We start from the raw sequence: 25,079 nt of genomic DNA, 5'->3' as shown, positions 1-25,079 counted from the left end.
AAATCAGGAAAACAGAAGTAAAACTGTCAGTTTTCACTCCTGCTCTACTTGTAAAATTTGGTAATGTTCCGAGAACTGAGCTTTACTTTTTTACATGGACTTTTTTGCAAAAGTATTTTTTTTAAATCAGTTTTGCTTTAATAGACTTGGTCAAACATGTATTTAAATACCTGTGGTTGTAGTGGCCGGTGTTGTCGTTGTCGCAACTGAAAGAAAAATCAGGAAAACAGAAGTAAAACTGTCAGTTTTCACTCTTGGTCTACTTGTCAACAGTGGTGACACCTGAGGAGTTTACTTTTTTACATGGACTTTATTGCAGAACTATTTTTTTAAAATCATTTTTCTTTCAATAGACTCGGTCAAAAAAAATATTTAAATACCTGTGGTTGTATGGGGCCATGTCGTTGTTGTTGTCGGGGCAACTGAAAGAAAAATCAGGAAAACAGAAGTAAAACAGTCAGTTTTCACTCCTGCTCTACTTGTCAACAGTGGTAAAGACCTGACGGCTGAACTTTACTTTTTTACATGGACTTTGTTGCAGAACTATTATTTTTAAAGTCATTTTTGCTTTAATAGACTTGGTCAAACAAATATTTAAATACTTGTAGTTGTAGGGGGCCATGGAGTTGTTGTTGTCGGGGCAGCTGAAAGAAAAATCAGGGAAACGGAAGTAAAACTATCAGTTATCGCTCTTGCTCTACTTGTCACAGTTATAAATATCTCAAGGGTTTACTTTTTTACGTGGACTTTGTTTCAAAACTTATTTTTTAAAACAATTGCTGCTTTAATAGACTTGATCAAACAAGCATTTAAATAAGTGTTTTTGCGTACGGGAAAGCTGAAAGAAAAATCAGGACAACAGAAGTAAAACTGTCAGTTTTCACTCCTGCTCTACTTGTTACAGTTATAAATACCTGAGGGCTGAACTTTACTTTCATACATTGATTTGTTGCAGAACAAACTTTTTTGAAATCAGTTTTGCTTTAATAGACTTGGTCAAACAAGTATTTAAATACCTGTGGTTGTAGGGGGCCATGTAGTTGTTGTTGTCGGGGCAGCTGAAAGAAAAATCAGGAAAACAGAAGTAAAACAGTCAGTTTTCACTCCTGCTCTACTTGTCAACAGTGGTAAAGACCTGACGGCTGAACTTTACTTTTTTACATGGACTTTGTTGCAGAACTATTATTTTTAAAGTCATTTTTGCTTTAATAGACTTAGTCAAACAAATATTCAAATACTTGTAGTTGTAGGGGGCCATGGAGTAGTTGTTGTCGGGGCAGCTGAAAGAAAAATCAGGAAAACGGAAGTAAAACTATCAGTTATCACTACTGCTCTGTAAAACTGTCAGTTTTCACTACTGCTCTACTAGTCACAGTTATAAATACCTTAAGGGTTTTCTTTTTTTACGTGGACTTTATTGCAAAACTTATTTTTTAAAACAATTGCTGCTTTAATAGACTTGGTCAAACAAGCACTTAAATATGTGTTTTTGAGTACGGGAAAGCTGAAAGAAAAATCAGGACAACAGAAGTAAATCTGTTAGTTTTCACTCCTGCTCTTCTTGTCAACAGTGGTACAGACCTGAGGGCTGAACTTTACTTTTTTACATGGACTTTGTTGCAGAACTATTTTTTAAAAAAATAATAATTTTGCTTTAATAGACTTGGTCAAACAAATATTTAAATACTTGTAGTTGTAGTGGGCCATGTAGTTGTTGTCGGGGCAGCTGAAAGAAAAATCAGGAAAACAGAAGTAAAACTGTCAGTTTTCACTCCTGCTCTACTTGTAAAATTTGGTAATGTTCCGAGAACTGAGCTTTACTTTTTTACATGGACTTTTTTGCAAAAGTATTTTTTTTAAATCTGTTTTGCTTTAATAGACTTGGTCAAACATGTATTTAAATACCTGTGGTTGTAGTGGCCGGTGTTGTCGTTGTCGCAACTGAAAGAAAAATCAGGAAAACAGAAGTAAAACTGTCAGTTTTCACTCTTGGTCTACTTGTCAACAGTGGTGACACCTGAGGAGTTTACTTTTTTACATGGACTTTATTGCAGAACTATTTTTTTAAAATCATTTTTCTTTCAATAGACTCGGTCAAAAAAAATATTTAAATACCTGTGGTTGTATGGGGCCATGTCGTTGTTGTTGTCGGGGCAACTGAAAGAAAAATCAGGAAAACAGAAGTAAAACAGTCAGTTTTCACTCCTGCTCTACTTGTCAACAGTGGTAAAGACCTGACGGCTGAACTTTACTTTTTTACATGGACTTTGTTGCAGAACTATTATTTTTAAAGTCATTTTTGCTTTAATAGACTTGGTCAAACAAATATTTAAATACTTGTAGTTGTAGGGGGCCATGGAGTTGTTGTTGTCGGGGCAGCTGAAAGAAAAATCAGGGAAACGGAAGTAAAACTATCAGTTATCGCTCTTGCTCTACTTGTCACAGTTATAAATATCTCAAGGGTTTACTTTTTTACGTGGACTTTGTTTCAAAACTTATTTTTTAAAACAATTGCTGCTTTAATAGACTTGATCAAACAAGCATTTAAATAAGTGTTTTTGCGTACGGGAAAGCTGAAAGAAAAATCAGGACAACAGAAGTAAAACTGTCAGTTTTCACTCCTGCTCTACTTGTTACAGTTATAAATACCTGAGGGCTGAACTTTACTTTCATACATTGATTTGTTGCAGAACAAACTTTTTTGAAATCAGTTTTGCTTTAATAGACTTGGTCAAACAAGTATTTAAATACCTGTGGTTGTAGGGGGCCATGTAGTTGTTGTTGTCGGGGCAGCTGAAAGAAAAATCAGGAAAACAGAAGTAAAACAGTCAGTTTTCACTCCTGCTCTACTTGTCAACAGTGGTAAAGACCTGACGGCTGAACTTTACTTTTTTACATGGACTTTGTTGCAGAACTATTATTTTTAAAGTCATTTTTGCTTTAATAGACTTAGTCAAACAAATATTCAAATACTTGTAGTTGTAGGGGGCCATGGAGTAGTTGTTGTCGGGGCAGCTGAAAGAAAAATCAGGAAAACGGAAGTAAAACTATCAGTTATCACTACTGCTCTGTAAAACTGTCAGTTTTCACTACTGCTCTACTAGTCACAGTTATAAATACCTTAAGGGTTTTCTTTTTTTACGTGGACTTTATTGCAAAACTTATTTTTTAAAACAATTGCTGCTTTAATAGACTTGGTCAAACAAGCACTTAAATATGTGTTTTTGAGTACGGGAAAGCTGAAAGAAAAATCAGGACAACAGAAGTAAATCTGTTAGTTTTCACTCCTGCTCTTCTTGTCAACAGTGGTACAGACCTGAGGGCTGAGCTTTACTTTTATACATTAATTTGTTGCAGAACCAACTTTTTTAAAATCACTTTGGCTTTAACAGACTTGGTCAAACAAGTATTTAAATACCTGTGGTTGTTGGGGTTGGTGTTGTTGTTGTTGCAGCTGATAAGAAAATCAGGAAAACAGAAGTAAAACTGTCAGTTTTCACTCCCGCTCTGTAAAACTGTCAGTTTTCACTCCTGCTCTACTTGTCACAGTGATAAGTACCTCAAGGGTTTATTTTTTTTACGTGGACTTTGTTTCAAAACTTATTTTTTAAAACAATTGCTGCTTTAATAGACTTGGTCAAACAAGCACTTAAATATGTGTTTTTGTGTACGGGAAAGCTGAAAGAAAAATCAGGACAACAGAAGTAAAACTGTCAGTTTTCACTCCTGCTCTACTTGTTACAGTTATAAATACCTGAGGGCTGAACTTTACTTTCATACATTGATTTGTTGCAGAACAAACTTTTTTAAAATCAGTTTTGCTTTAATAGACTTGGTCAAACAAGAATTTAAATACCTGTGGTTGTAGGGGGCAGTGTTGTTGTCGGGGCAGCTGAACGGAAAATCAGGAAAACAGAAGTAAAACAGTCAGTTTTCACTCCTGCTCTACTTGTCAACAGTGGTAAAGACCTGACGGCTGAACTTTACTTTTTTACATGGACTTTGTTGCAGAACTATTTTTTAAAAATGAATTTATGCTTTAATAGACTTGGTCAAACAAGTATTTAAATACCTGTGGTTGTAGGGGGCAGTGTTGTTGTCGGGGCAGCTGAAAGAAAAATCAGGAAAACGGAAGTAAAACTATCACTTATCACTCCTGCTTTGTAAAACTGTCAGTTTTCACTCCTGCTCTGTAAAACTGTCAGTTTTCACTCCTGCTCTACTTGTAAAATGTGGTGATGTTCGGAGAGCTGAGCTTTACTTTTTTACATGGACTTTTTTGCAAAAGTATTTTTTTTAAATCAGTTTTGCTTTAATAGACTTGGTCAAACATGTATTTAAATACCTGTGTTTGTAGTGGCCGGTGTTGTCGTTGTCGCAACTGAAAGAAAAATCAGGAAAACAGAAGTAAAACTGTCAGTTTTCACTCTTGGTCTACTTGTCAACAGTGGTAAAGACCTGAGGAGTTTACTTTTTTACATGGACTTTATTGCAGAACTATGTTTTTAAAATCAATTTTGTTTCAATAGACTTGGTCAACAAAATATTTAAATACCTGTGGTTGTATGGGGCCATGTAGTTGTTGTTGTCGGGGCAGCTGAAAGAAAAATCAGGAAAACAGAAGTAAAACCGTCAGTTTTCACTCCTGCTCTACTTGTCAACAGTGGTAAAGACCTGACGGCTGAACTTTACTTTTTTACATGGACTTTGTTGCAGAACTATTATTTTTAAAGTCATTTTTGCTTTAATAGACTTGGTCAAACAAATATTTTAATACTTGTAGTTGTAGGGGGCCATGGAGTTGTTGTTGTCGGGGCAGCTGAAAGAAAAATTGGGAAAACGGAAGTAAAACTATCAGTTATCACTCTTGCTCTACTTGTCACAGTTATAAATACCTCAAGGGTTTACTTTTTTCCGTGGACTTTGTTTCAAAACTTATTTTTTAAAACAATTGCTGCTTTGATAGACTTGATCAAACAAGCATTTAAATAAGTGTTTTTGCGTACGGGAGAGCTGAAAGAAAATCTGGACAACAGAAGTAAAACTGTCAGTTTTCCCTCCTGCTCTACTTGTCAACAGTGGTAAAGACCTGACGGCTGAACTTTACTTTTTTACATGGACTTTGTTGCAGAACTATTTTTTAAAAAATAATTTATGCTTTTATAGACTTGGTCAAACAGGTATTTAAATACCTGTGGTTGTAGGGGGCAGTGTTGTTGTCGGGGCAGCTGAAAGAAAAATCAGGAAAAACAGAAATAAAACTGTCATTTTTCACTCCTGCTCTACTTGTCAACAGTGGTAAAGACCTGAAGGCTGAACTTTACTTTTTTACATGGACTTTGTTGCAGAACTATTATTTTTAAAGTCATTTTTGCTTTAATAGACTTGGTCAAACAAATATTTAAATACTTGTAGTTGTAGGGGGCCATGGAGTAGTTGTTGTCGGGGCAGCTGAAAGAAAAATCAGGAAAACGGAAGTAAACCTGTCAGTTTTCACTACTGCTCTGTAAAACTGTCAGTTTTCACTCCTGTTCTACTTGTAAAATGTGGTAATGTTCCGAGAGCTGAGCTTTACTTTTTTACATGGACTTTATTGGAAAAGTATTTTTTTTAAATCAGTTTTGCTTTAATAGACTTGGTCAAACATGTATTTAAATACCTGTGTTTGTAGTGGCCGGTGTTGTCGTTGTCGCAACTGAAAGAAAAATCAAGAAAACAGAAGTAAAACTGTCAGTTTTCACTCTTGGTCTACTTGTCAACAGTGGTAAAGACCTGAGGAGTTTAATTTTTTACATGGACTTTATTGCAGAACTATGTTTTTAAAATCATTTTTGTTTCAATAGACTTGGTTAAAAAAATATTCAAATACCTATGGTTGTATGGGGCCATGTAGTTGTTGTTGTCGGGGCAGCTGAAAGAAAAATCAGGAAAACGGAAGTAAAACTATCACTTATCAATCCTGCTCTGTAAAACTGTCAGTTTTCACTCCTGCTCTACTTGTAAAATGTGGTAATGTTCCGAGAGCTGAGCTTTACTTTTTTACATGGACTTTTTTGCAAAAGTATTTTTTTTTAAATCAGTTTTGCTTTAATAGACTTGGTCAAACATGTATTTAAATACCTGTGGTTGTAGTGGCCGGTGTTGTCGTTGTCGCAACTGAAAGAAAAATCAGGAAAACAGAAGTAAAACTGTCAGTTTTCACTCTTGGTCTACTTGTCAACAGTGGTAAAGACCTGACGGCTGAACTTTACTTTTTTACATGGACTTTGTTGCAGAACTATTATTTTTAAAGCCATTATTGCTTTAATAGACTTGGTCAAACAAATATTTAAATACTTGTAGTTGTAGGGGGCCATGGAGTTGTTGTCGGGGCAGCTGAAAGAAAAATCAGGAAAACGGAAGTAAAACTATCAGTTATCACTCCTGCTCTGTAAAACTGTCAGTTTTCACTCCTGCTCTACTTGTCACAGTGATAAGTACCTCAAGGGTTTACTTTTTTTACGTGGACTTTGTTTCAAAACTTATTTTTTAAAACAATTGCTGCTTTAATAGACTTGGTCAAACAAGCACTTAAATATGTGTTTTTGTGTACGGGAAAGCTGAAAGACAAATCAGGACAACAGAATTAAAACTGTCAGTTTTCACTCCTGCTCTACTTGTTACAGTTATAAATACCTGAGGGCTGAGCTTTACTTTCATACGTTGATTTGTTGCAGAACAAAGTTTTTTAAAATCATTGTTGCTTTAATAGACTTGGTCAAACAAGTATTTAAATACCTGTGGTTGTAGTGGCCGGTGTTGTCGTTGTCGCAACTGAAAGCAAAATCAGGAAAACAGAAGTAAAACTGTCAGTTTTCACTCTTGGTCTACTTGTCAACAGTGGTAAAGACCTGAGGAGTTTACTTTATTACATGGACTTTGTTTCAAAACTTATTTTTTAAAACAATTGCTGCTTTAATAGACTTGATCAAACAAGCATTTAAATAAGTGTTTTTGCGTACGGGAGAGCTGAAAGAAAAATCTGGACAACAGAAGTAAAACTGTCAGTTTTCACTCCTGCTCTACTTGTTACAGTTATAAATACCTGAGGGCTGAATTTTACTTTCATACATTGATTTGTTGCAGAACAAACTTTTTTAAAATCAGTTTTGCTTTAATAGACTTGGTCAAACAAGAATTTAAATACCTGTGGTTGTAGGGGGCAGTGTTGTTGTCGGGGCAGCTGAAAGAAAAATCAGGAAAAACTGAAATAAAACTGTCAGTTTTCACTCCTGCTCTACTTGTCAACACTGGTAAAGACCTGAAGGCTGAACTTTACTTTTTTACATGGACTTTGTTGCAGAACTATTTTTTAAAAAAATAATAATTTTGCTTTAATAGACTTGGTCAAACAAATATTTAAATACTTGTAGTTGTAGTGGGCCATGTAGTTGTTGTCGGGGCAGCTGAAAGAAAAATCAGGAAAACAGAAGTAAAACTGTCAGTTTTCACTCCTGCTCTACTTGTAAAATTTGGTAATGTTCCGAGAACTGAGCTTTACTTTTTTACATGGACTTTTTTGCAAAAGTATTTTTTTTAAATCAGTTTTGCTTTAATAGACTTGGTCAAACATGTATTTAAATACCTGTGGTTGTAGTGGCCGGTGTTGTCGTTGTCGCAACTGAAAGAAAAATCAGGAAAACAGAAGTAAAACTGTCAGTTTTCACTCTTGGTCTACTTGTCAACAGTGGTGAGACCTGAGGAGTTTACTTTTTTACATGGACTTTATTGCAGAACTATTTTTTTAAAATCATTTTTCTTTCAATAGACTCGGTCAAAAAAAATATTTAAATACCTGTGGTTGTATGGGGCCATGTCGTTGTTGTTGTCGGGGCAACTGAAAGAAAAATCAGGAAAACAGAAGTAAAACAGTCAGTTTTCACTCCTGCTCTACTTGTCAGTGATAAGTACCTCAAGGGTTTACTTTTTTACATGGACTTTATTGCAGAACTATTTTTTTAAAATCATTTTTCTTTCAATAGACTCGGTCAAAAAAAATATTTAAATACCTGTGGTTGTATGGGGCCATGTCGTTGTTGTTGTCGGGGCAACTGAAAGCAAAATCAGGAAAACAGAAGTAAAACTGTCAGTTTTCACTCTTGGTCTACTTGTCAACAGTGGTAAAGACCTGAGGAGTTTACTTTATTACATGGACTTTGTTTCAAAACTTATTTTTTAAAACAATTGCTGCTTTAATAGACTTGATCAAACAAGCATTTAAATAAGTGTTTTTGCGTACGGGAGAGCTGAAAGAAAAATCTGGACAACAGAAGTAAAACTGTCAGTTTTCACTCCTGCTCTACTTGTTACAGTTATAAATACCTGAGGGCTGAATTTTACTTTCATACATTGATTTGTTGCAGAACAAACTTTTTTAAAATCAGTTTTGCTTTAATAGACTTGGTCAAACAAGAATTTAAATACCTGTGGTTGTAGGGGGCAGTGTTGTTGTCGGGGCAGCTGAAAGAAAAATCAGGAAAAACTGAAATAAAACTGTCAGTTTTCACTCCTGCTCTACTTGTCAACACTGGTAAAGACCTGAAGGCTGAACTTTACTTTTTTACATGGACTTTGTTGCAGAACTATTTTTTAAAAAAATAATAATTTTGCTTTAATAGACTTGGTCAAACAAATATTTAAATACTTGTAGTTGTAGTGGGCCATGTAGTTGTTGTCGGGGCAGCTGAAAGAAAAATCAGGAAAACAGAAGTAAAACTGTCAGTTTTCACTCCTGCTCTACTTGTAAAATTTGGTAATGTTCCGAGAACTGAGCTTTACTTTTTTACATGGACTTTTTTGCAAAAGTATTTTTTTTAAATCAGTTTTGCTTTAATAGACTTGGTCAAACATGTATTTAAATACCTGTGGTTGTAGTGGCCGGTGTTGTCGTTGTCGCAACTGAAAGAAAAATCAGGAAAACAGAAGTAAAACTGTCAGTTTTCACTCTTGGTCTACTTGTCAACAGTGGTGAGACCTGAGGAGTTTACTTTTTTACATGGACTTTATTGCAGAACTATTTTTTTAAAATCATTTTTCTTTCAATAGACTCGGTCAAAAAAAATATTTAAATACCTGTGGTTGTATGGGGCCATGTCGTTGTTGTTGTCGGGGCAACTGAAAGAAAAATCAGGAAAACAGAAGTAAAACAGTCAGTTTTCACTCCTGCTCTACTTGTCAACAGTGGTAAAGACCTGACGGCTGAACTTTACTTTTTTACATGGACTTTGTTGCAGAACTATTATTTTTAAAGTCATTTTTGCTTTAATAGACTTGGTCAAACAAATATTTAAATACTTGTAGTTGTAGGGGGCCATGGAGTTGTTGTTGTCGGGGCAGCTGAAAGAAAAATCAGGGAAACGGAAGTAAAACTATCAGTTATCGCTCTTGCTCTACTTGTCACGGTTATAAATATCTCAAGGGTTTACTTTTTTACGTGGACTTTGTTTCAAAACTTATTTTTTAAAACAATTGCTGCTTTAATAGACTTGATCAAACAAGCATTTAAATAAGTGTTTTTGCGTACGGGAGAGCTGAAAGAAAAATCTGGACAACAGAAGTAAAACTGTCAGTTTTCACTCCTGCTCTACTTGTTACAGTTATAAATACCTGAGGGCTGAACTTTACTTTCATACATTGATTTGTTGCAGAACAAACTTTTTTAAAATCAGTTTTGCTTTAATAGACTTGGTCAAACAAGAATTTAAATACCTGTGGTTGTAGGGGGCAGTGTTGTTGTCGGGGCAGCTGAAAGAAAAATCAGGAAAAACTGAAATAAAACTGTCAGTTTTCACTCCTGCTCTACTTGTCAACACTGGTAAAGACCTGAAGGCTGAACTTTACTTTTTTACATGGACTTTGTTGCAGAACTATTTTTTAAAAAAATAATAATTTTGCTTTAATAGACTTGGTCAAAAAAATATTTAAATACTTGTAGTTGTAGTGGGCCATGTAGTTGTTGTCGGGGCAGCTGAAAGAAAAATCAGGAAAACAGAAGTAAAACTGTCAGTTTTCACTCCTGCTCTACTTGTAAAATTTGGTAATGTTCCGAGAACTGAGCTTTACTTTTTTACATGGACTTTTTTGCAAAAGTATTTTTTTTAAATCAGTTTTGCTTTAATAGACTTGGTCAAACATGTATTTAAATACCTGTGGTTGTAGTGGCCGGTGTTGTCGTCGTCGCAACTGAAAGAAAAATCAGGAAAACAGAAGTAAAACTGTCAGTTTTCACTCTTGGTCTACTTGTCAACAGTGGTAAAGACCTGAGGAGTTTAATTTTTTACATGGACTTTATTGCAGAACTATGTTTTTAAAGTCATTATTGCTTTAATAGACTTGGTCAAACAAATATTTAAATACTTGTAGTTGTAGGGGGCCATGGAGTTGTTGTCGGGGCAGCTGAAAGAAAAAATCAGGAAAACGGAAGTAAAACTATCAGTTATCACTCCTGCTCTGTAAAACTGTCAGTTTTCACTCCTGCTCTACTTGTCAGTGATAAGTACCTCAAGGGTTTACTTTTTTACATGGACTTTATTGCAGAACTATTTTTTTAAAATCATTTTTCTTTCAATAGACTCGGTCAAAAAAAATATTTAAATACCTGTGGTTGTATGGGGCCATGTCGTTGTTGTTGTCGGGGCAGCTGAAAGAAAAATCAGGAAAACAGAAGTAAAACAGTCAGTTTTCACTCCTGCTCTACTTGTCAACAGTGGTAAAGACCTGACGGCTGAACTTTACTTTTTTACATGGACTTTGTTGCAGAACTATTATTTTTAAAGTCATTTTTGCTTTAATAGACTTGGTCAAACAAATATTTAAATACTTGTAGTTGTAGGGGGCCATGGAGTTGTTGTTGTCGGGGCAGCTGAAAGAAAAATCAGGGAAACGGAAGTAAAACTATCAGTTATCGCTCTTGCTCTACTTGTCACAGTTGTAAATATCTCAAGGGTTTACTTTTTTACGTGGACTTTGTTTCAAAACCTATTTTTTAAAACAATTGCTGCTTTAATAGACTTGATCAAACAAGCATTTAAATAAATGTTTTTGCGTACGGGAAAGCTGAAAGAAAAATCAGGACAACAGAAGTAAAACTGTCAGTTTTCACTCCTGCTCTACTTGTTACAGTTATAAATACCTGAGGGCTGAACTTTACTTTCATACATTGATTTGTTGCAGAACAAACTTTTTTGAAATCAGTTTTGCTTTAATAGACTTGGTCAAACAAGTATTTAAATACCTGTGGTTGTAGGGGGCCATGTAGTTGTTGTTGTCGGGGCAGCTGAAAGAAAAATCAGGAAAACAGAAGTAAAACAGTCAGTTTTCACTCCTGCTCTACTTGTCAACAGTGGTAAAGACCTGACGGCTGAACTTTACTTTTTTACATGGACTTTGTTGCAGAACTATTATTTTTAAAGTCATTATTGCTTTAATAGACTTGGTCAAACAAATATTTAAATACTTGTAGTTGTAGGGGGCCATGGAGTTGTTGTCGGGGCAGCTGAAAGAAAAATCAGGGAAACGGAAGTAAAACTATCAGTTATCACTCCTGCTCTGTAAAACTGTCAGTTTTCACTCCTGCTCTACTTGTCACAGTGATAAGTACCTCAAGGGTTTACTTTTTTTACGTGGACTTTGTTTCAAAACTTATTTTTTAAAACAATTGCTGCTTTAATAGACTTGGTCAAACAAGCACTTAAATATGTGTTTTTGTGTACGGGAAAGCTGAAAGACAAATCAGGACAACAGAATTAAAACTGTCAGTTTTCACTCCTGCTCTACTTGTTACAGTTATAAATACCTGAGGGCTGAGCTTTACTTTCATACGTTGATTTGTTGCAGAACAAAGTTTTTTAAAATCACTGTTGCTTTAATAGACTTGGTCAAACAAGTATTTAAATACCTGTGGTTGTAGTGGCCGGTGTTGTCGTTGTCGCAACTGAAAGCAAAATCAGGAAAACAGAAGTAAAACTGTCAGTTTTCACTCTTGGTCTACTTGTCAACAGTGGTAAAGACCTGAGGAGTTTACTTTATTACATGGACTTTGTTTCAAAACTTATTTTTTAAAACAATTGCTGCTTTAATAGACTTGATCAAACAAGCATTTAAATAAGTGTTTTTGCGTACGGGAGAGCTGAAAGAAAAATCTGGACAACAGAAGTAAAACTGTCAGTTTTCACTCCTGCTCTACTTGTTACAGTTATAAATACCTGAGGGCTGAACTTTACTTTCATACATTGATTTGTTGCAGAACAAACTTTTTTAAAATCAGTTTTGCTTTAATAGACTTGGTCAAACAAGAATTTAAATACCTGTGGTTGTAGGGGGCAGTGTTGTTGTCGGGGCAGCTGAAAGAAAAATCAGGAAAAACTGAAATAAAACTGTCAGTTTTCACTCCTGCTCTACTTGTCAACACTGGTAAAGACCTGAAGGCTGAACTTTACTTTTTTACATGGACTTTGTTGCAGAACTATTTTTTAAAAAAATAATAATTTTGCTTTAATAGACTTGGTCAAACAAATATTTAAATACTTGTAGTTGTAGTGGGCCATGTAGTTGTTGTCGGGGCAGCTGAAAGAAAAATCAGGAAAACAGAAGTAAAACTGTCAGTTTTCACTCCTGCTCTACTTGTAAAATTTGGTAATGTTCCGAGAACTGAGCTTTACTTTTTTACATGGACTTTTTTGCAAAAGTATTTTTTTTAAATCAGTTTTGCTTTAATAGACTTGGTCAAACATGTATTTAAATACCTGTGGTTGTAGTGGCCGGTGTTGTCGTTGTCGCAACTGAAAGAAAAATCAGGAAAACAGAAGTAAAACTGTCAGTTTTCACTCTTGGTCTACTTGTCAACAGTGGTGAGACCTGAGGAGTTTACTTTTTTACATGGACTTTATTGCAGAACTATTTTTTTAAAATCATTTTTCTTTCAATAGACTCGGTCAAAAAAAATATTTAAATACCTGTGGTTGTATGGGGCCATGTCGTTGTTGTTGTCGGGGCAACTGAAAGAAAAATCAGGAAAACAGAAGTAAAACAGTCAGTTTTCACTCCTGCTCTACTTGTCAACAGTGGTAAAGACCTGACGGCTGAACTTTACTTTTTTACATGGACTTTGTTGCAGAACTATTATTTTTAAAGTCATTTTTGCTTTAATAGACTTGGTCAAACAAATATTTAAATACTTGTAGTTGTAGGGGGCCATGGAGTTGTTGTTGTCGGGGCAGCTGAAAGAAAAATCAGGGAAACGGAAGTAAAACTATCAGTTATCGCTCTTGCTCTACTTGTCACAGTTATAAATATCTCAAGGGTTTACTTTTTTACGTGGACTTTGTTTCAAAACTTATTTTTTAAAACAATTGCTGCTTTAATAGACTTGATCAAACAAGCATTTAAATAAGTGTTTTTGCGTACGGGAAAGCTGAAAGAAAAATCAGGACAACAGAAGTAAAACTGTCAGTTTTCACTCCTGCTCTACTTGTTACAGTTATAAATACCTGAGGGCTGAACTTTACTTTCATACATTGATTTGTTGCAGAACAAACTTTTTTGAAATCAGTTTTGCTTTAATAGACTTGGTCAAACAAGTATTTAAATACCTGTGGTTGTAGGGGGCAGTGTTGTTGTCGGGGCAGCTGAAAGAAAAATCAGGAAAAACTGAAATAAAACTGTCAGTTTTCACTCCTGCTCTACTTGTCAACACTGGTAAAGACCTGAAGGCTGAACTTTACTTTTTTACATGGACTTTGTTGCAGAACTATTTTTTAAAAAAATAATAATTTTGCTTTAATAGACTTGGTCAAACAAATATTTAAATACTTGTAGTTGTAGTGGGCCATGTAGTTGTTGTCGGGGCAGCTGAAAGAAAAATCAGGAAAACAGAAGTAAAACTGTCAGTTTTCACTCCTGCTCTACTTGTAAAATTTGGTAATGTTCCGAGAACTGAGCTTTACTTTTTTACATGGACTTTTTTGCAAAAGTATTTTTTTTAAATCAGTTTTGCTTTAATAGACTTGGTCAAACATGTATTTAAATACCTGTGGTTGTAGTGGCCGGTGTTGTCGTTGTCGCAACTGAAAGAAAAATCAGGAAAACAGAAGTAAAACTGTCAGTTTTCACTCTTGGTCTACTTGTCAACAGTGGTGAGACCTGAGGAGTTTACTTTTTTACATGGACTTTATTGCAGAACTATTTTTTTAAAATCATTTTTCTTTCAATAGACTCGGTCAAAAAAAATATTTAAATACCTGTGGTTGTATGGGGCCATGTCGTTGTTGTTGTCGGGGCAACTGAAAGAAAAATCAGGAAAACAGAAGTAAAACAGTCAGTTTTCACTCCTGCTCTACTTGTCAACAGTGGTAAAGACCTGACGGCTGAACTTTACTTTTTTACATGGACTTTGTTGCAGAACTATTATTTTTAAAGTCATTTTTGCTTTAATAGACTTGGTCAAACAAATATTTAAATACTTGTAGTTGTAGGGGGCCATGGAGTTGTTGTTGTCGGGGCAGCTGAAAGAAAAATCAGGGAAACGGAAGTAAAACTATCAGTTATCGCTCTTGCTCTACTTGTCACAGTTATAAATATCTCAAGGGTTTACTTTTTTACGTGGACTTTGTTTCAAAACTTATTTTTTAAAACAATTGCTGCTTTAATAGACTTGATCAAACAAGCATTTAAATAAGTGTTTTTGCGTACGGGAAAGCTGAAAGAAAAATCAGGACAACAGAAGTAAAACTGTCAGTTTTCACTCCTGCTCTACTTGTTACAGTTATAAATACCTGAGGGCTGAACTTTACTTTCATACATTGATTTGTTGCAGAACAAACTTTTTTGAAATCAGTTTTGCTTTAATAGACTTGGTCAAACAAGTATTTAAATACCTGTGGTTGTAGGGGGCAGTGTTGTTGTCGGGGCAGCTGAAAGAAAAATCAGGAAAAACTGAAATAAAACTGTCAGTTTTCACTCCTGCTCTACTTGTCAACACTGGTAAAGACCTGAAGGCTGAACTTTACTTTTTTACATGGACTTTGTTGCAGAACTATTTTTTAAAAAAATAATAATTTTGCTTTAATAGACTTGGTCAAACAAATATTTAAATACTTGTAGTTGTAGTGGGCCATGTAGTTGTTGTCGGGGCAGCTGAAAGAAAAATCAGGAAAACAGAAGTAAAACTGTCAGTTTTCACTCCTGCTCTACTTGTAAAATTTGGTAATGTTCCGAGAACTGAGCTTTACTTTTTTACATGGACTTTTTTGCAAAAGTATTTTTTTTAAATCAGTTTTGCTTTAATAGACTTGGTCAAACATGTATTTAAATACCTGTGGTTGTAGTGGCCGGTGTTGTCGTTGTCGCAACTGAAAGAAAAATCAGGAAAACAGAAGTAAAACTGTCAGTTTTCACTCTTGGTCTACTTGTCAACAGTGGTGACACCTGAGGAGTTTACTTTTTTACATGGACTTTATTGCAGAACTATTTTTTTAAAATCATTTTTCTTTCAATAGACTCGGTCAAAAAAAATATTTAAATACCTGTGGTTGTATGGGGCCATGTCGTTGTTGTTGTCGGGGCAACTGAAAGAAAAATCAGGAAAACAGAAGTAAAACAGTCAGTTTTCACTCCTGCTCTACTTGTCAACAGTGGTAAAGACCTGACGGCTGAACTTTACTTTTTTACATGGACTTTGTTGCAGAACTATTATTTTTAAAGTCATTTTTGCTTTAATAGACTTGGTCAAACAAATATTTAAATACTTGTAGTTGTAGGGGGCCATGGAGTTGTTGTTGTCGGGGCAGCTGAAAGAAAAATCAGGGAAACGGAAGTAAAACTATCAGTTATCGCTCTTGCTCTACTTGTCACAGTTATAAATATCTCAAGGGTTTACTTTTTTACGTGGACTTTGTTTCAAAACTTATTTTTTAAAACAATTGCTGCTTTAATAGACTTGATCAAACAAGCATTTAAATAAGTGTTTTTGCGTACGGGAAAGCTGAAAGAAAAATCAGGACAACAGAAGTAAAACTGTCAGTTTTCACTCCTGCTCTACTTGTTACAGTTATAAATACCTGAGGGCTGAACTTTACTTTCATACATTGATTTGTTGCAGAACAAACTTTTTTGAAATCAGTTTTGCTTTAATAGACTTGGTCAAACAAGTATTTAAATACCTGTGGTTGTAGGGGGCCATGTAGTTGTTGTTGTCGGGGCAGCTGAAAGAAAAATCAGGAAAACAGAAGTAAAACAGTCAGTTTTCACTCCTGCTCTACTTGTCAACAGTGGTAAAGACCTGACGGCTGAACTTTACTTTTTTACATGGACTTTGTTGCAGAACTATTATTTTTAAAGTCATTTTTGCTTTAATAGACTTAGTCAAACAAATATTCAAATACTTGTAGTTGTAGGGGGCCATGGAGTAGTTGTTGTCGGGGCAGCTGAAAGAAAAATCAGGAAAACGGAAGTAAAACTATCAGTTATCACTACTGCTCTGTAAAACTGTCAGTTTTCACTACTGCTCTACTAGTCACAGTTATAAATACCTTAAGGGTTTTCTTTTTTTACGTGGACTTTATTGCAAAACTTATTTTTTAAAACAATTGCTGCTTTAATAGACTTGGTCAAACAAGCACTTAAATATGTGTTTTTGAGTACGGGAAAGCTGAAAGAAAAATCAGGACAACAGAAGTAAATCTGTTAGTTTTCACTCCTGCTCTTCTTGTCAACAGTGGTACAGACCTGAGGGCTGAACTTTACTTTTTTACATGGACTTTGTTGCAGAACTATTTTTTAAAAAAATAATAATTTTGCTTTAATAGACTTGGTCAAACAAATATTTAAATACTTGTAGTTGTAGTGGGCCATGTAGTTGTTGTCGGGGCAGCTGAAAGAAAAATCAGGAAAACAGAAGTAAAACTGTCAGTTTTCACTCCTGCTCTACTTGTAAAATTTGGTAATGTTCCGAGAACTGAGCTTTACTTTTTTACATGGACTTTTTTGCAAAAGTATTTTTTTTAAATCAGTTTTGCTTTAATAGACTTGGTCAAACATGTATTTAAATACCTGTGGTTGTAGTGGCCGGTGTTGTCGTTGTCGCAACTGAAAGAAAAATCAGGAAAACAGAAGTAAAACTGTCAGTTTTCACTCTTGGTCTACTTGTCAACAGTGGTGACACCTGAGGAGTTTACTTTTTTACATGGACTTTATTGCAGAACTATTTTTTTAAAATCATTTTTCTTTCAATAGACTCGGTCAACAAAATATTTAAATACCTATGGTTGTATGGGGCCATGTAGTTGTTGTTGTCGGGGCAACTGAAAGAAAAATCAGGAAAACAGAAGTAAAACAGTCAGTTTTCACTCCTGCTCTACTTGTCAACAGTGGTAAAGACCTGACGGCTGAACTTTACTTTTTTACATGGACTTTGTTGCAGAACTATTATTTTTAAAGTCATTTTTGCTTTAATAGACTTGGTCAAACAAATATTTAAATACTTGTAGTTGTAGGGGGCCATGGAGTTGTTGTTGTCGGGGCAGCTGAAAGAAAAATCAGGGAAACGGAAGTAAAACTATCAGTTATCGCTCTTGCTCTACTTGTCACAGTTATAAATATCTCAAGGGTTTACTTTTTTACGTGGACTTTGTTTCAAAACTTATTTTTTAAAACAATTGCTGCTTTAATAGACTTGATCAAACAAGCATTTAAATAAGTGTTTTTGCGTACGGGAAAGCTGAAAGAAAAATCAGGACAACAGAAGTAAAACTGTCAGTTTTCACTCCTGCTCTACTTGTTACAGTTATAAATACCTGAGGGCTGAACTTTACTTTCATACATTGATTTGTTGCAGAACAAACTTTTTTGAAATCAGTTTTGCTTTAATAGACTTGGTCAAACAAGTATTTAAATACCTGTGGTTGTAGGGGGCCATGTAGTTGTTGTTGTCGGGGCAGCTGAAAGAAAAATCAGGAAAACAGAAGTAAAACAGTCAGTTTTCACTCCTGCTCTACTTGTCAACAGTGGTAAAGACCTGACGGCTGAACTTTACTTTTTTACATGGACTTTGTTGCAGAACTATTATTTTTAAAGTCATTTTTGCTTTAATAGACTTAGTCAAACAAATATTCAAATACTTGTAGTTGTAGGGGGCCATGGAGTAGTTGTTGTCGGGGCAGCTGAAAGAAAAATCAGGAAAACGGAAGTAAAACTATCAGTTATCACTACTGCTCTGTAAAACTGTCAGTTTTCACTACTGCTCTACTAGTCACAGTTATAAATACCTTAAGGGTTTTCTTTTTTTACGTGGACTTTATTGCAAAACTTATTTTTTAAAACAATTGCTGCTTTAATAGACTTGGTCAAACAAGCACTTAAATATGTGTTTTTGAGTACGGGAAAGCTGAAAGAAAAATCAGGACAACAGAAGTAAATCTGTTAGTTTTCACTCCTGCTCTTCTTGTCAACAGTGGTACAGACCTGAGGGCTGAGCTTTACTTTTATACATTAATTTGTTGCAGAACCAACTTTTTTAAAATCACTTTGGCTTTAACAGACTTGGTCAAACAAGTATTTAAATACCTGTGGTTGTTGGGGTTGGTGTTGTTGTTGTTGCAGCTGATAAGAAAATCAGGAAAACAGAAGTAAAACTGTCAGTTTTCACTCCCGCTCTGTAAAACTGTCAGTTTTCACTCCTGCTCTACTTGTCACAGTGATAAGTACCTCAAGGGTTTATTTTTTTTACGTGGACTTTGTTTCAAAACTTATTTTTTAAAACAATTGCTGCTTTAATAGACTTGGTCAAACAAGCACTTAAATATGTGTTTTTGTGTACGGGAAAGCTGAAAGAAAAATCAGGACAACAGAAGTAAAACTGTCAGTTTTCACTCCTGCTCTACTTGTTACAGTTATAAATACCTGAGGGCTGAACTTTACTTTCATACATTGATTTGTTGCAGAACAAACTTTTTTAAAATCAGTTTTGCTTTAATAGACTTGGTCAAACAAGAATTTAAATACCTGTGGTTGTAGGGGGCAGTGTTGTTGTCGGGGCAGCTGAACGGAAAATCAGGAAAACAGAAGTAAAACAGTCAGTTTTCACTCCTGCTCTACTTGTCAACAGTGGTAAAGACCTGACGGCTGAACTTTACTTTTTTACATGGACTTTGTTGCAGAACTATTTTTTAAAAATGAATTTATGCTTTAATAGACTTGGTCAAACAAGTATTTAAATACCTGTGGTTGTAGGGGGCAGTGTTGTTGTCGGGGCAGCTGAAAGAAAAATCAGGAAAACGGAAGTAAAACTATCACTTATCACTCCTGCTTTGTAAAACTGTCAGTTTTCACTCCTGCTCTGTAAAACTGTCAGTTTTCACTCCTGCTCTACTTGTAAAATGTGGTGATGTTCGGAGAGCTGAGCTTTACTTTTTTACATGGACTTTTTTGCAAAAGTATTTTTTTTAAATCAGTTTTGCTTTAATAGACTTGGTCAAACATGTATTTAAATACCTGTGTTTGTAGTGGCCGGTGTTGTCGTTGTCGCAACTGAAAGAAAAATCAGGAAAACAGAAGTAAAACTGTCAGTTTTCACTCTTGGTCTACTTGTCAACAGTGGTAAAGACCTGAGGAGTTTACTTTTTTACATGGACTTTATTGCAGAACTATGTTTTTAAAATCATTTTTGTTTCAATAGACTTGGTCAACAAAATATTTAAATACCTATGGTTGTATGGGGCCATGTAGTTGTTGTTGTCGGGGCAGCTGAAAGAAAAATCAGGAAAACAGAAGTAAAATCGTCAGTTTTCACTCCTGCTCTACTTGTCAACAGTGGTAAAGACCTGACGGCTGAACTTTACTTTTTTACATGGACTTTGTTGCAGAACTATTATTTTTAAAGTCATTTTTGCTTTAATAGACTTGGTCAAACAAATATTTAAATACTTGTAGTTGTAGGGGGCCATGGAGTTGTTGTTGTCGGGGCAGCTGAAAGAAAAATCGGGAAAACGGAAGTAAAACTATCAGTTATCACTCTTGCTCTACTTGTCACAGTTATAAATACCTCAAGGGTTTACTTTTTTCCGTGGACTTTGTTTCAAAACTTATTTTTTAAAACAATTGCTGCTTTGATAGACTTGATCAAACAAGCATTTAAATAAGTGTTTTTGCGTACGGGAGAGCTGAAAGAAAAATCTGGACAACAGAAGTAAAACTGTCAGTTTTCCCTCCTGCTCTACTTGTCAACAGTGGTAAAGACCTGACGGCTGAACTTTACTTTTTTACATGGACTTTGTTGCAGAACTATTTTTTAAAAAATAATTTATGCTTTTATAGACTTGGTCAAACAGGTATTTAAATACCTGTGGTTGTAGGGGGCAGTGTTGTTGTCGGGGCAGCTGAAAGAAAAATCAGGAAAAACAGAAATAAAACTGTCATTTTTCACTCCTGCTCTACTTGTCAACAGTGGTAAAGACCTGAAGGCTGAACTTTACTTTTTTACATGGACTTTGTTGCAGAACTATTATTTTTAAAGTCATTTTTGCTTTAACAGACTTGGTAAAACAAATATTTAAATACTTGTAGTTGTAGGGGGCCATGGAGTAGTTGTTGTCGGGGCAGCTGAAAGAAAAATCAGGAAAACGGAAGTAAACCTGTCAGTTTTCACTACTGCTCTGTAAAACTGTCAGTTTTCACTCCTGTTCTACTTGTAAAATGTGGTAATGTTCCGAGAGCTGAGCTTTACTTTTTTACATGGACTTTTTTGGAAAAGTATTTTTTTTTAATCAGTTTTGCTTTAATAGACTTGGTCAAACATGTATTTAAATACCTGTGTTTGTAGTGGCCGGTGTTGTCGTTGTCGCAACTGAAAGAAAAATCAAGAAAACAGAAGTAAAACTGTCAGTTTTCACTCTTGGTCTACTTGTCAACAGTGGTAAAGACCTGAGGAGTTTACTTTTTTACATGGACTTTATTGCAGAACTATGTTTTTAAAATCATTTTTGTTTCAATAGACTTGGTTAAAAAAATATTCAAATACCTATGGTTGTATGGGGCCATGTAGTTGTTGTTGTCGGGGCAGCTGAAAGAAAAATCAGGAAAACGGAAGTAAAACTATCACTTATCAATCCTGCTCTGTAAAACTGTCAGTTTTCACTCCTGCTCTACTTGTAAAATGTGGTAATGTTACGAGAGCTGAGCTTTACTTTTTTACATGCACTTTTTTGCAAAAGTATTTTTTTTAAATCAGTTTTGCTTTAATAGACTTGGTCAAACATGTATTTAAATACCTGTGGTTGTAGTGGCCGGTGTTGTCGTTGTCGCAACTGAAAGAAAAATCAGGAAAACAGAAGTAAAACTGTCAGTTTTCACTCTTGGTCTACTTGTCAACAGTGGTAAAGACCTGACGGCTGAACTTTACTTTTTTACATGGACTTTGTTGCAGAACTATTATTTTTAAAGTCATTTTTGCTTTAATAGACTTGGTCAAACAAATATTTAAATACTTGTAGTTGTAGGGGGCCATGGAGTTGTTGTTGTCGGGGCAGCTGAAAGAAAAATCAGGGAAACGGAAGTAAAACTATCAGTTATCGCTCCTGCTCTGTAAAAGTGTCAGTTTTCACTCCTGCTCTACTTGTCACAGTGATAAGTACCTCAAGGGTTTACTTTTTTTACGTGGACTTTGTTTCAAAACTTATTTTTTAAAACAATTGCTGCTTTAATAGACTTGGTCAAACAAGCACTTAAATATGTGTTTTTGTGTACGGGAAAGCTGAAAGACAAATCAGGACAACAGAATTAAAACTGTCAGTTTTCACTCCTGCTCTACTTGTTACAGTTATAAATACCTGAGGGCTGAGCTTTACTTTCATACGTTGATTTGTTGCAGAACAAAGTTTTTTAAAATCATTGTTGCTTTAATAGACTTGGTCAAACAAGTATTTAAATACCTGTGGTTGTAGTGGCCGGTGTTGTCGTTGTCGCAACTGAAAGCAAAATCAGGAAAACAGAAGTAAAACTGTCAGTTTTCACTCTTGGTCTACTTGTCAACAGTGGTAAAGACCTGAGGAGTTTACTTTATTACATGGACTTTGTTTCAAAACTTATTTTTTAAAACAATTGCTGCTTTAATAGACTTGATCAAACAAGCATTTAAATAAGTGTTTTTGCGTACGGGAGAGCTGAAAGAAAAATCTGGACAACAGAAGTAAAACTGTCAGTTTTCACTCCTGCTCTACTTGTTACAGTTATAAATACCTGAGGGCTGAACTTTACTTTCATACATTGATTTGTTGCAGAACAAACTTTTTTAAAATCAGTTTTGCTTTAATAGACTTGGTCAAACAAAAATTTAAATACCTGTGGTTGTAGGGGGCCATGGAGTTGTTGTTGTCGGGGCAGCTGAAAGAAAAATCAGGGAAACGGAAGTAAAACTATCAGTTATCGCTCTTGCTCTACTTGTCACAGTTATAAATATCTCAAGGGTTTACTTTTTTACGTGGACTTTGTTTCAAAACTTATTTTTTAAAACAATTGCTGCTTTAATAGACTTGATCAAACAAGCATTTAAATAAGTGTTTTTGCGTACGGGAAAGCTGAAAGAAAAATCAGGACAACAGAAGTAAAACTGTCAGTTTTCACTCCTGCTCTACTTGTTACAGTTATAAATACCTGAGGGCTGAACTTTACTTTCATACATTGATTTGTTGCAGAACAAACTTTTTTGAAATCAGTTTTGCTTTAATAGACTTGGTCAAACAAGTATTTAAATACCTGTGGTTGTAGGGGGCCATGTAGTTGTTGTTGTCGGGGCAGCTGAAAGAAAAATCAGGAAAACAGAAGTAAAACAGTCAGTTTTCACTCCTGCTCTACTTGTCAACAGTGGTAAAGACCTGACGGCTGAACTTTACTTTTTTACATGGACTTTGTTGCAGAACTATTATTTTTAAAGTCATTATTGCTTTAATAGACTTGGTCAAACAAATATTTAAATACTTGTAGTTGTAGGGGGCCATGGAGTTGTTGTCGGGGCAGCTGAAAGAAAAATCAGGAAAACGGAAGTAAAACTATCAGTTATCACTCCTGCTCTGTAAAACTGTCAGTTTTCACTCCTGCTCTACTTGTCACAGTGATAAGTACCTCAAGGGTTTACTTTTTTTACGTGGACTTTGTTTCAAAACTTATTTTTTAAAACAATTGCTGCTTTAATAGACTTGGTCAAACAAGCACTTAAATATGTGTTTTTGTGTACGGGAAAGCTGAAAGAAAAATCAGGACAACAGAATTAAAACTGTCAGTTTTCACTCCTGCTCTACTTGTTACAGTTATAAATACCTGAGGGCTGAGCTTTACTTTCATACGTTGATTTGTTGCAGAACAAAGTTTTTTAAAATCACTGTTGCTTTAATAGACTTGGTCAAACAAGTATTTAAATACCTGTGGTTGTAGTGGCCGGTGTTGTCGTTGTCGCAACTGAAAGCAAAATCAGGAAAACAGAAGTAAAACTGTCAGTTTTCACTCTTGGTCTACTTGTCAACAGTGGTAAAGACCTGAGGAGTTTACTTTATTACATGGACTTTGTTTCAAAACTTATTTTTTAAAACAATTGCTGCTTTAATAGACTTGATCAAACAAGCATTTAAATAAGTGTTTTTGCGTACGGGAGAGCTGAAAGAAAAATCTGGACAACAGAAGTAAAACTGTCAGTTTTCACTCCTGCTCTACTTGTTACAGTTATAAATACCTGAGGGCTGAACTTTACTTTCATACATTGATTTGTTGCAGAACAAACTTTTTTAAAATCAGTTTTGCTTTAATAGACTTGGTCAAACAAGAATTTAAATACCTGTGGTTGTAGGGGGCAGTGTTGTTGTCGGGGCAGCTGAAAGAAAAATCAGGAAAAACTGAAATAAAACTGTCAGTTTTCACTCCTGCTCTACTTGTCAACACTGGTAAAGACCTGAAGGCTGAACTTTACTTTTTTACATGGACTTTGTTGCAGAACTATTTTTTAAAAAAATAATAATTTTGCTTTAATAGACTTGGTCAAACAAATATTTAAATACTTGTAGTTGTAGTGGGCCATGTAGTTGTTGTCGGGGCAGCTGAAAGAAAAATCAGGAAAACAGAAGTAAAACTGTCAGTTTTCACTCCTGCTCTACTTGTAAAATTTGGTAATGTTCCGAGAACTGAGCTTTACTTTTTTACATGGACTTTTTTGCAAAAGTATTTTTTTTAAATCAGTTTTGCTTTAATAGACTTGGTCAAACATGTATTTAAATACCTGTGGTTGTAGTGGCCGGTGTTGTCGTCGTCGCAACTGAAAGAAAAATCAGGAAAACAGAAGTAAAACTGTCAGTTTTCACTCTTGGTCTACTTGTCAACAGTGGTAAAGACCTGAGGAGTTTAATTTTTTACATGGACTTTATTGCAGAACTATGTTTTTAAAGTCATTATTGCTTTAATAGACTTGGTCAAACAAATATTTAAATACTTGTAGTTGTAGGGGGCCATGGTGTTGTTGTCGGGGCAGCTGAAAGAAAAATCAGGAAAACGGAAGTAAAACTATCAGTTATCACTCCTGCTCTGTAAAACTGTCAGTTTTCACTCCTGCTCTACTTGTCAGTGATAAGTACCTCAAGGGTTTACTTTTTTACATGGACTTTATTGCAGAACTATTTTTTTAAAATCATTTTTCTTTCAATAGACTCGGTCAAAAAAAATATTTAAATACCTGTGGTTGTATGGGGCCATGTCGTTGTTGTTGTCGGGGCAGCTGAAAGAAAAATCAGGAAAACAGAAGTAAAACAGTCAGTTTTCACTCCTGCTCTACTTGTCAACAGTGGTAAAGACCTGACGGCTGAACTTTACTTTTTTACATGGACTTTGTTGCAGAACTATTATTTTTAAAGTCATTTTTGCTTTAATAGACTTGGTCAAACAAATATTTAAATACTTGTAGTTGTAGGGGGCCATGGAGTTGTTGTTGTCGGGGCAGCTGAAAGAAAAATCAGGGAAACGGAAGTAAAACTATCAGTTATCGCTCTTGCTCTACTTGTCACAGTTGTAAA

General features: G+C 35.1%; 1 protein-coding gene across 1 annotated transcript in view; it reads right to left on the bottom strand.

The window, feature by feature from the left end:
• LOC311499921 (zonadhesin-like) overlaps window positions 1–25,079 on the bottom strand; it is a gene marked incomplete at both ends in the record, with an annotated part of 147,380 nt that overhangs the window by 77,387 nt on the left and 44,914 nt on the right. The gene's annotated exons all lie outside the window — the stretch shown is intronic.

This window comes from Chelon labrosus (assembly GCF_963514085.1).
Source record: "Chelon labrosus genome assembly, chromosome: 15".
In the NCBI taxonomy this organism is placed as follows: Eukaryota; Metazoa; Chordata; class Actinopteri; order Mugiliformes; family Mugilidae; genus Chelon; species Chelon labrosus.
The sequence above is the reverse complement of the archived record's forward strand: the minus strand, read 5'-3'. Positions and strand labels throughout refer to the sequence as shown.